The sequence below is a fragment of the Giraffa tippelskirchi genome, chromosome 6, assembly GCF_054371585.1.
Source record: "Giraffa tippelskirchi isolate mGirTip1 chromosome 6, T2T-mGirTip1v1.2.pri, whole genome shotgun sequence".
In the NCBI taxonomy this organism is placed as follows: domain Eukaryota; kingdom Metazoa; phylum Chordata; class Mammalia; order Artiodactyla; family Giraffidae; genus Giraffa; species Giraffa tippelskirchi.
The window spans coordinates 54,077,678-54,090,601 of record NC_137280.1 but is presented as its reverse complement, the minus strand read 5'-3'; the positions used below and the strand labels follow the sequence as shown (position 1 = coordinate 54,090,601).

At 40.5% G+C, this 12,924-nt stretch overlaps 1 non-coding gene across 1 annotated transcript; it reads right to left on the bottom strand.

Annotated features, from left to right (window-relative positions):
- Nucleotides 1-10,347: 10,347 nt before the first annotated feature.
- TRNAG-CCC (transfer RNA glycine (anticodon CCC)) lies at nt 10,348-10,420 on the bottom strand. Its single transcript has one exon. It is a non-coding gene; the product is annotated as a tRNA-Gly (tRNA).
- Nucleotides 10,421-12,924: the final 2,504 nt, after the last annotated feature.

Genomic DNA, 12,924 nt, shown 5'->3' with positions numbered 1-12,924 from the left:
ACTTAGAGATGATGCTTGAGTGCAAATACTTATTAAGAGAAGAAAACAGCAGTAGATTATGTTGGTAGAGCTTTTTATATTCAAACATCTTTTACATACATTATCATCACATTTCATCTTTGATAGTTCTCAGAGGAAATCAGGAAGCATTATAATTTGCATTTTAAAGATGAGGAAAGTGAAGATGAGAAGAGGAGGATTTCAAACATCACACAGCTGGTGAGTCTGTAATAACCCTGCTCTGTTCCTCTGTAAGAATCCAGGAGGCACAGCCATGATGGAAGGCCATACTTTCCAAGATGGGATCATAGTGTCTGGTGTTTGAATAGCCTTGGAGGAAAGAAGAGACAAGTTTTATTGAGAAGGGGTATATCAAAAACCCTAGTCAGGTAGAAATTTCAACTTAGAGATTCTCCCGTCTCCCATGCAGGGTGGACATGCTATCTTTATTAGTTATATAGCTGACAGAGATAAAATGAGCCAGTACCAAGAGTTGCAGATCCTCTACAAGTAGCATAATGTCTGATAAATTCTTGGTTGCCTTGGCGGTATTTGTGTTCTTAATATATGCTGAGTAAATTGTGATCAGAACTGCTGCTGTTATCATGATTGTGACTATTATTAATAGTTGACCTGGGGGGAAAAAAGTGACTATGTCATGGAACTCACATTAACTTGGCAGAGATAAACTGCCTCCAGAGACAGATATTTTAGATTAAAAAGAAGAAGAGACAGAAGACCATATTCTAAGAGTTCTCCAAAGTTCTGGGGTTAGGGTCCTATAGTATAAGTTCAATTAATATATTGGATTGAATGATTTAGTGAATGACAGAGTTTTACTGCTTGACAAAATCCTTTTCAACAATAAGCTACTAGTTAAGGAAATGGAGGATATATCTTAATTGCTTATTCTCCATCATTTATAGCATTTAAAACATCCTCAAGGGGGGGCGGGGCTAAGATGGCGGAGGAATAGGATGGGGAGACCACGCTCTCCTCCACAAATTTATCGAAAGAACATCTGAACACTGAGCAAACTTCACAAAACTACTTCTGAAGGCTGGCAGAGGACGTCAGGCTTCCACAAAGACAGCGCATTATCTTCAAAAGAGGTAGGAGAAATTATAAAAGATAAACAGAGAGACAGAAGAGTTAGGGACGGAGACCCGTCCCGGGGAGGGAGTCGTAAAAGAGGAGAAATTTCCAAGCACCAGGAAACCCTCTCACCGGCGGGTGTGGGGAAAGATTTCTTATCTCGAGGGCAACGTAACTGGGAGGAAAAAATAAATAAAACCCACAGATTACGTGCCTAAAGCAACTCCCAGCAAAGAACCCCAGACGCTCGCATCATCCGCCACCAGCGAGTGGGGGCTGAACGGAGAGGAGCGGGCGGCACTGCCTAGGGTAAGGACCGGGCCCGAGTGCCCTGAGGGCAATCTGAGGGAGCTAACATGAGATAGTAACCTAAACTGTGGGACAGCCAGAGAGAGAGAACTATCCCGCGAAAAGCCCAACTCTAAGGCACTGCCGGCCCACTCACAGAACAAAGGACTGAGCGATACCAGAGGAGAGCTAGCCGGCTGCGGACCGCCCCATCCCCCGCCGGACACAGCGGGCAGGCGGGGCCCGCCAGAGCCGGAAAGGGGCAAACTCGGCTCCAGAGAGGGCACCCCCTACCAAACTGCAAACAGGCTCCCAGTTTCTAAGCAAAGACTGCCTGAGATCCCGGAGGGTCGACAGCCGCTGGGAGGGTCGCAGCCAGAGACCAGCTCCCCAGAACCGACACAAAGCACACCGGAGCCGGGCGCGCCCGTAAACCGAGGCGGGGACCAGGGAGGTGATAAGCCGCACCGCCCCAACAGGGGAGAGCGCGCTCGCCAAACTCCTGGCCGCCTGAGCAGCTCCGACCGGGAACGGCACAAGCCGCGGGCGAAACCGAGTCTGCGCCTTTGTGGAGTAACCGTGAGCCTGAACCTGAGCGGCTTAGAACTGGGAAGTGCACGCATCTCAGGGCCCACTCCCCGGCCCACTCCCCGGCCGAGTAACCTGAAGCCTGAGCAGGGTAGACGGGGAAAGCACACACGCCGTGAGCGGGGGCGAACCCAGTGCGGCCGAGACACTGCGAGCTCACCACACACACGCCAGGTTTGCAGTGTTCCTTCCTCCCCACAGCACGATTGAACAAGTGAACCTAAAGAGACCACCTCCACCCCTTTGTTGCAGGGCGGAAATTAGATACTGAAGAGATCTCCAAACAGAAGCCAAATAAACAGAGGGAAGCGATTTGGAAGGGACAGGCCAACAGATTAAAATCCCTGTAGTTAATACCGACTGCATTGAAAAGGACCTATAGATCTTGAAAAGTATAAGCAGGAACAAGAATCTATCTGAAACTGAGCAGACCCCACACTGCTCACAACAGCTCCAGAGATAGTCCGGGATATATATATTTTTTACTATTATGATTTTTTTTTTAATTTTTTTTTAAATTAAAAAAATTTTTTTTCTCTTCTTTCCTTTTTCTTCAAGTCCTCTATTACACCTTTAACTTTCATTTTCATAACCCAATATTAACTTGCAAAAAAAAAAACCCTATTTTTGAAGCAAACTGCATACATATATCTTATACCTTTTGTGTTTTCTTTTTTTACTGTTTTTTTCCTGTTTTACTTTTTTTACTGTTTCTTTTTTTTACTGTTTTACTGTTTTTTTTCTTTTTACACTGTTTCCTTTTTCCTTTTTTTTTCATATTGTAAGTTTTATAAGAGTCTAACCTCTACTCTAGATTTTTAATCTTTGTTTTACATATTTGATATCAATTTTGTACATTTAAGAACCCAATCTTTAGGACCCATTTTTACTCAGGAGTGTGATCACTGGCCTGATTACTCTCTCCCCCTATTGATGCTCTTTCTTCTCCCCCAGGGAACCTCTATCTCCCACCCTCCTCCTTCTCTTCTCAACCCAATTCTGTGAATCTCTGTGGGTGTTCTGGGTACCGGAGAACACTTCAGGAACAGGATACTGCCCAGATCTCTCTCTCCCCTCTTGATTCCTCCCTTTCTACTCATGCTCACCTCTTATTACCTTCCTCCCCCCTCTCTATGTATCTCTGTGAACCACTCTGAGGGTTCCAAACTGTGGAAAGCACAGAGGGAAGTGCTTACTGGCTAGACTGCTCTCTCCACATTTGAATTCCCCTCTTCCCCTCCTGGTCACCTCAAACCCCCCCCCCCCACCTCATCTCTCCATGTAACTCAGTGAACCTTTCTGGGTAGCCCTCACTGTGGAGAATCTTTTCACCATTAACCTAAAAGTTTTATTATTGAGGCTGTATGGAAGGAGAAGTCTTGAGGCTACTGCAAGAATAAGACTGAAAGCCAGGAGAGACATTAATTAATAAGAGACCATCCAATAGCTTCCATATATACACTGAAACCAAGCTCCACCCAAGAGCCAATAAGTTCCAGAGCAAGACATACCACGCAAATTCTCCAGCAACGCAGGAACATAGCCCTGAGCATCAATATACAGGCTGCCCAGAGGCACACCAAATCCATAGACATCTCAAAAATTAATACTGGTCACTCCATTGCACTCTAGAGAGCAGAAATCCAGCTTCACCCACCAGAACACCGACACAAGCTCCCCCAACCAGGAAGCCTTGACAAGCCACCTGTCCAACCCCATTCACAGTGAGGAACCTCCACAATAAAGAGGAACTTCATACTACCAGAATACAGAAGGGCCACGCCTAACACAGCAATCTAAACAAGATGAAAAGGCAGAGAAATACTCAGCAAGTAAAGGAAAATGAGAAATGCCCACAAAACCAAACAAAAGAGGAGGAGATAGGGAATCTATCTGAAAAAGAATTTAGAATAATGATAATAAAAATGATCCAAAATCTTGAAAGCAAAATGGAGTAACAGATAAATAGCCTGGAGACAAGGATTGAGAAGATGCAAGAAATGTTTATCAAGGACTTAGAAGAAATAAAAAGGAGTCAATATAGAATGAATAATGAAATAAAGGAGATAAAAGACACTCTGGAGGGAACCAACAGTAGAATAACGGAGGCAGAAGATAGGATAAGTGAGGTAGAAGATAGAATGATGGAAATAAACGAAGCAGAGAGGAAAAAAGAAAAAAGAATCAAAAGAAATGAGGAAAACCTCAGGGACTTCTGGGACAATATGAAACGCCCCAACATTCAAATCATAGGAGTCCCAGAAGAAGAAGATAAAAGGAAAGGCCATGAAAAAATACTCGAGGAGATAATAGTTGAAAATTTCCCTAAAATGAGGAAAGAAATAGTCACAGAAGTCCAAGAAACCCAGAGAGTTCCAAACAGGATAAACCCAAGGCGAAACACCCCAAGACACATATTAATCAAATTAACAAAGATCAAACACAAAGAACAAATATTAAAAGCAGCAAGGGAAAAACAACAAATAACACACAAGGGGATCCCCATAAGGATAACAGCTGATCTTTCAATAGAAACCCTTCAGGCTAGAAGGGAATGGCAGGACATACTTAAAGTAATGAAAGAGAATAATCTACAACCCAGATTACTGTACCCAGCAAGGATCTCATTCAGATATGAAGGAGAATTCAAAAGCTTTACAGACAAGCAAGAGCTGAGGGAATTCAGCACCACCAAACCAGCTTTCCAACAAATGCTAAAGGATCTTCTCTAAACAGGAAACACAGAAAGGATGTTTCAACACGAACTCAAAACAACAAAGTAAATGGCAACGGGATCATACTTATCAATAATTACCTTAAATGTAAATGGGTTGAATGCCCCAACCAAAAGACAAAGGCTTGCTGAATGGATACAAAAACAAGACCCCTATATATGCTGTATACAAGAGACCCACCTCAAAACTAGGGACACACACAGGCTGAAAGTGAAGGGATGGAAAAACATATTTCATGCAAACGGAGACCAAAAGAAAGCAGGAGTCGCAATACTCATTTCAGATAAAATAGACTTTAAAATAAAGGATGTGAAAAGGGACAAAGAAGGACACTACATAAAGATCAAAGGATCAATCCAAGAAGAAGACGTAACAAGCATAAATATATATGCACCCAACATAGGAGCACCACAATATATAAGGCAAATACTAACAAGTATGAAAGGGGAAATTAACAATAACACAATAATAGTGGGAGACTTTAATACTCCACTCACGCATATGGATAGATCAACTAAACAGAAAATTAACAAAGAAACACAAACTTTAAATGATACAATAGACAAATTAGATTTAATTGATATTTACAGGACTTTCCGCCCCAAAACAATCAATTTTACCTTTTTCTCAAGTGCACATGGAACTTTCTCCAGGATAGATCACATCCTGGGCCATAAATCTAGCCTTGGTAAATTCAAAAAAATTGAAATCATCCCAGCCATCTTCTCTGACCACAATGCAGTAAGATTAGACCTCAATCACAGGAAAAAAACTATTAAAAATTCCAACATATGGAGGCTAAACAACACGGTTCTGAATAACCAACAAATCACAGAAGAAATCAAAAAAGAAATCAAATTATGCATAGAAACGAATGAAAATGAAAACACAACAACCCAAAACCTGTGGGACACTGTAAAAGCAATACTAAGGGGAAGGTTCATAGCAATACAGGCGTACCTCAAGAAACAAGAAAAAAATCAAATAAATCAACTAACTCTACACCTAAAGCAACTAGAGAAGGAAGAAATGAAGAACCCCAGGGTCAGTAGAAGGAAAGAAATCTTAAAAATTAGGGCAGAAATAAATGCAAAAGAAACAAAAGAGACCATAGCAAAAATCAACAAAACTAAAAGCTGGTTTTTCGAGAAGATAAACAAAATTGACAAGCCATTAGCCAGACTCATCAAGAAACAAAGGGAGAAGAATCAGATCAACAAAATTAGAAATGAAAAAGAAGAGATCACAACAGACTCCACAGAAATACAAAGGATCATAAGAAACTACTACCAACAGCTATATGCCAATAAAATGGACAACTTGGAAGAAATGGACAAATTCTTAGAAAAGTATAACTTTCCAAAACTGAACCAGGAAGAAATAGAAGATCTTAACGGACCCATCACAAGCACAGAAATCGAAACTGTAATCAGAAATCTTCCAGCAAACACAAGCCCAGGACCAGACGGCTTCACAGCGGAATTCTACCAAAAATTTAGAGAAGAGCTAACACCTATCCTACTCAAACTCTTCCAGAAAATTGCAGAAGATGGTAAACTTCCAAACTCATTCTATGAGGCCACCATCACCCTAATCCCAAAACCAGACAAAGATGTCACAAAAAAGGAAAACTACAGGCCAATATCACTGATGAACATAGATGCAAAAATTCTTAATAAAATTCTAGCAAACAGAATCCAACATCATATTAAAAAGATCATACATCACGACCAAGTGGGCTTTATCCCAGGAATGCAAGGTTTTTTTAACATCCGCAAATCAATCAATGTAATACACCACATTAACAAATTGAAAGAAAAAAACATATGGTTATCTCAATAGATGCAGAAAAAGCCTTTGACAAAATTCAGCATCCATTTATGATAAAAACCCTCCAGAAAGCAGGAATAGAAGGAACATATCTCAACATAATAAAAGCTATATATGACAAACCCACAGCAAACATTATCCTCAATGGTGAAAAATTGAAAGCATTTCCCCTAAAGTCAGGAACAAGGCAAGGATGCCCACTTTCACCACTACTATTCAACATAGTTTTGGAAGTTTTGGCCACAGCAATCAGAGCTGAAAAAGAAATAAAAGGAATACAGATAGGAAAAGAAGAAGTAAAACTCTCACTGTTTGCAGATGACATGATCCTCTACATAGAAAACCCTAAAGACTCTACTAGAAAATTACTAGAGTTAATCAATGAATATAGTAAAGTTGCAGGATATAAAATTAACACACAGAAATCCCTTGCATTTCTATACTCCAATAATGAGAAAACAGAAAGAGAAATTAAGGAAACAATACCATTCACCATTGCAACAAAAAGAATAAAATACTTAGGAATATATCTACCTAAAGAAACAAAAGACTTATATATAGAAAACTATAAAACACTGATGAAAGAAATCAAAGAGGACACAACCAGATGGAGAAATATACCGTGTTCATGGATTGGAAGAATTAATATAGTGAAAATGAGTATACTACCCAAAGCAATCTATAGATTCAATGCAGTCCCTATCAAGCTACCAATGGTATTTTTCACAGAACTAGAACAAATCATCTCACAATTTGTATGGAAATATAAGAAAACTCGAATAGCCAAAGCAATCTTGAGGAAGAAGAATGGAACTGGAGTAATCAACCTGCCTGACTTCAGGCTCTACTACAAAGCCACAGTCATCAAGACAGTATGGTACTGGCACAAAGATAGAAATATAGATCAATGGAAGAAAATAGAAAGCCCAGAGTTAAACCCACGCACCTATGGACACCTTATCTTCGACAAAGGAGGCAAGAATATACAATGGAGAAAAGACAATCTCTTTAACAAGTGGTGCTGGGAAAACTGGTCAACCACTTGTAAAAGAATGAAACTAGAACACTTCCTAACACCATACACAAAAATAAACTCAAAATGGATTAAATATCTAAACGTAAGACCAGAAACTATAAAACTCCTAGAGGAAAACATAGGCAAAACACTCTCCGACATAAATCACAGCAGGATCCTCCATGACCCACCTCCCAGAATATTGGAAATAAAAGCAAAAATAAACAAATGGGACCTAATTAAAATTAAAAGCTTTTGCACAACAAAGGAAACTATAAGCAAGGTGAAAAGACAGCCTTCAGAATGGGAGAAAATAATAGCAAACGAAGCAACAGACAAACAATTAATCTCAAAAATATACAAGCAACTTCTGCAGCTGAATTCCAGAAAAATAAACGACCCAATCAAAAAATGGGCCAAAGAACTAAACAGACATTTCTCCAAAGAAGACATACAGATGGCTAACAAACACATGAAAAGATGCTCAACATCACTCATTATTAGAGAAATGCAAATCAAAACCACAATGAGGTATCATTTCACACCAGTCAGAATGGCTGCTGTCCAAAAGTCTACAAGCAATAAATGCTGGAGAGGGTGTGGAGAAAAGGGAACCCTCTTACACTGTTGGTGGGAATGCAAACTAGTACAGCCACTATGGAGAACAGTGTGGAGATTCCTTAAAAAACTGGGAATAGAACTGCCATATGACCCAGCAATCCCACTGCTGGGCATATACACCGAGGAAACCAGAATTGAAAGAGACGCGTGTACCCCAATGTTCATCGCAGCACTGTTTACAATAGCCAGGACATGGAAGCAACCTAGATGTCCATCAGCAGACGAATGGATAAGGAAGCTGTGGTACATATACACAATGGAATATTCCTCAGCCATTAAAAAAAAATACATTTGAATCGGTTCTACTGAGATGGATGAAACTGGAGCCCATTATACAGAGTGAAGTAAGCCAGAAAGAAAAACACCAATACAGTATACTAATGCATATATATGGAATTTGAAAGATGGTAACGATAACCCTATATGCGAGACAGAATAAGAGACACAGATGCATAGAACAATTTTATGGACTCTGAGGGAGAAGGTGAGGGTGGGACGTTCTGGGAGAATAGCATTGAAACATGTATATTATCATATGTGAAACAGAACACCACTCCATGTTCGATGCATGAGACAAGGGCTCAGGGCCGGGGCAATGGGATGACCCAGAGGGATGGGATGGGGAGGGAGGTGGGTGGGGGGTCCAGGAAGGGGAACACATGTAAACCCATGGCTGATTCATGTCAATGTATGGCAAAAACTATTACAATATTGTAAAGCAATTAGCCCCCAACTAAAGTAAATAAATTTATAAAAAAAAAAAAATCCTCAAGTGATGCATGTTAACAAAATATTGTGGCATTATTTTAAAAAATAATGTGATACCTAATTATTTTCAGATTAAATGATATTAAATATTAATTGACATCAATATAAAGCCTTCCTCAGAGAAACCTGATTTTCATTCCAATTTGTTACCTTATACACAACACATAGAATGTGTGTCCTTACTTTTATGTTAATAATATGCAGTTATCCAAGAGGAAAGAAAAATCAGTTCTACCAGTGATGGTCCTTAGTTGCAACTTTGCTTCACATTTCAGAATAATAATGTAAAATTATATAAATTTATTTTTTTACTATTGCACACATGGAGGAACTTTAAATGCAGTGGATTTCTACTAAGTAAATAGACATTTACTTTTCACATTTTAATCTAATCCAGGGTATTGTTCCCTGTCACTGTAACAAATGACCACAACTGGGTGAACTTAAAAAGCAGAAATCTATCCTCTGACAGTTCTGAAAACCTGAGTCTGAAGTCAGTTTCCTTGAGTGGGAATCAAGGTGTCAACAGGACTGGATGCGCCTTGGAGGCTCTGAGAATAGTTCCTTTCTTGCCTCTTCTGGCTCCCGGTGGCCGGCAGGGTGCCCGGCTTTTGGCTGCATCTCGCTCTTCTGTCTTCAAAAGAGAGAGAGATAGCCTTCTCTGTCTGTCTCCTCTTCCATCTATCTGTCTTCTAAAATACATGTGATGCATTTGGGGCCAAGCTGGACAGTCAGGACAATTTCCTCTCAACACCCTTGTCTTAATTACATCTTCTGTCATGTCCTGCGCATGAAATGCATCTTACTCCTGTTAGTTTCTCTTGGGTAGATCTAGTGCGAGGCCTGGCCTGCAGTAAGTACTCAATGAATGCTAACTTTGGTAAATCGAGCCCATCTGTACTGTGGAGAAAAACATGATGGGTCTTTTTTTATTGCTCATATATTCTATTCTGACTGATTCTTTGAAAGTAAAAATTGCTCAGTCATGTATGGCTCTTTGCAACCCCATGAACTATACAGTCCATGGAATTATCCAGGCCAGAATACTCGAGTGGGCAGCCTTTCCCTTCTCCAGGGGATCTTCCCAACCCAGGGATTGAACCCAGGTCTCCTGCATTGCAAGCAGATTCTTTACAGTCTGAGCCACCAGGGAAGCCCAAGAATACTGGAGTGGGTAGCCTATCCCTTCCCCAGAGGATCTTCCAGACCCAGGGATTTAAGCGGGATTTCTTACATTGCAGGCAGATTCTTTACCAGTGGAGCTACCTTTGGGTGATGCTAGACGTGGCCTGGATATTCCCTCTTTTTTAAAAAAGTGTTTATTTATTTAGCTGTACCGGATCTTAGTTATACATGGGTTCTTTAGTTGTGCTATATGAACTCTCAGTTGCAGCATGTGGGATCTAGTTCCCTGACCAAGGATCGAACCCAGGCCCTCTGCATTGGGAGTGCAGAGTCTTAGCCACTGGACCACCAGGGAAGTCCCTGGATATTTCCTCTTAATCTGAATACATTTGAAGTAGAAGGAGAATATGCCATACCAAAATTGGTTATTTAGGACTTAATAACACTTTACTCATTTTGATTCTTTTATCCATTTTCCTCTGCTCTTCACATGGATTACTCCAGCTACTTGAAATACTATCTTTTTCCAAGGAAGACACTGTGCAAATGTGTACATGTGGTGTGTGTGTTTGTAGATACATTGAGGCATAGTAAACACATGCGGGTTTATTAAATCTTTACTTATATTTCCATTTCTATCTGATATGAAGAAGTACCAGGATGAACAGGCTCCAGAGGCTGAGGTCTATTAATCAAGATAGACAGGAAGACATGAGTCTTCCCATGTGAGTTCTTTGAATTGTATTAATTACAGAGGCATTACCACACTCTTGCACGATGCTCTGGGGCTCTGCTCTCTGTCATCCACAGCACAAATTCAAGCATAGCCCCATCAGATGATTTCTGCCACCTAATTAGACCATGTGACGTGGGTAGGATGTCAGCAAGTTGATCAATGAGAAGAGCTTGAGAATAAATTACTTTTGTCTAAAAAATATTAATACTGTCTATCTGGATAGAAACATAACTGTGATGGCAGAGATAGAATAAATCAGTGATGTCAAAAGTTATCATTGCTTTAGATCTTTCATAATGAACTCACTATGCTCGTTATTTGTAGAATATAACAAGGAAACTCACTGTGGTGGTACATTTGTGAGTAGAATGGAAAAACAGGCTGAGAGGAGAAGCAGAGTAAACTCAGATTTGGGGATAATATAAATGGACTGATTTTCTCTTTTAACTGTTTTGACATTAATCAATTATAGTCAAACATCTTGACAAATTTCACAAACAGGAAATGATAAGTGAAAGTTTTAGTCACTCATTTGTGTCCAACTCTTTGCAACCCCTACAGACTGTAGCCTGGCAGACTCCTCTGTTTATGGGATTTACCAGGCAAGAATATTGGAGTGGGTTGCCATTTCCTTCTCCAGGGATCAAACCTGGGTCTCCCAAATTGTAGGTGGATTCCTTACCATCTGAGCCACCGGGAGAAGCCAAACAGAAAATACACATCCATTAGTGTCCATATCAGGAAACTAAACATAACCGTGTCCCAGAACCCTACCCTCAGCCCCTTTCTAACCACACAACATATACACTGTATTGACTTCTAACCTCATAACTTTATATTGACACTGGCATTATTTTGGGGGTGGATAAAGTGAAAGTGAAGTCGCTTAGTTGTGTCTGACTCTTTGCAACCCTGCGGACTGTAGCCTACCAGGATACTCTGTCCATGGGATTCTCCAGGCAAGAGTACTGGAGTGGGTTGCCATTTCCTTCTCCAGGGGATCTTCCCGACCCAGGGATCGAACCTGGGTCTCCTGCATCGCAGGCAGACGTTTTACCCTCTGAGCCACCAGGGAAAGGGGTGGATAAATGCAGGTAAAACAAAAATACAAAATAAGTACTCGTAGAGCTTAGGACCTAAAATCCCCTGAAGAGCAAAAATAATTTGTGAATTATGAGTTGGTTTTGGTTTGGATGAAGTGAAAAGCATAGAAGGAGTTGGCCAAGAAGAAAAGAGATCTACGTCATGGCAGGATAAGATGATTCTTTTTAGAGGACATATTTAAAACTAGATTTTGGTTAGTTTGGATGTTATTTCATGAGAACATATGTAAACCTTTTGATACACCATACATACTTCAAATGTGAAGGCAACTAGAAACTGTTCATAGTAGATCTTCCAAACAGCATTTGAGGACTTCCCAAGTGGTCCAGTGGTTACAACTCTGAGCTTTCAATGCAGAGAGCACAGGTTCAATCCCTGGTTGGGCATGGCCAAAGAAAACATAAGATAAAAATGTAACAATAAATTTTAAGAAAGCATCTGGATGGTGCTGATATTTTCTTTGAATAACAGAGTAGTATGTTAAAAGATCAAGGCATTTGGTCCCACCACACATCCAGTCCCTGGGCAAATAAATGGGGAAACAATGGAAACAGTGACAGACTTTATTCTCTTGGGCTCCAAAATCACTGCAGATGGTGACTGCAGCCTTGAAGTTAAAAGATGCTTGCTCCTTGGAAAAAAGCTATGAAAAACTTAGACAGAATATTAAAAAGCAGAGACAAATAAATGCTGGAGAGGGTGTGGAGAAAAGGGAACCCTCTTACACTGTTGGTGGGAATGCAAACTAGTACAGCCACTATGGAGAACAGTGTGGAGATTCCTTAAAAAACTGGGAATAGAACTGCCATATGACCCAGCAATCCCACTGCTGGGCATATACACCGAGGAGACCAGAATTGAAAGAAACGCGTGTACCCCAATGTTCATCGCAGCACTGTTTACAATAGCCAGGACATGGAAGCAACCTAGATGTCCATCAGCAGACGAATGGATAAGGAAGCTGTGGTACATATACACAATGGAATATTACTCAGCCATTAAAAAAAATACATTTGAAT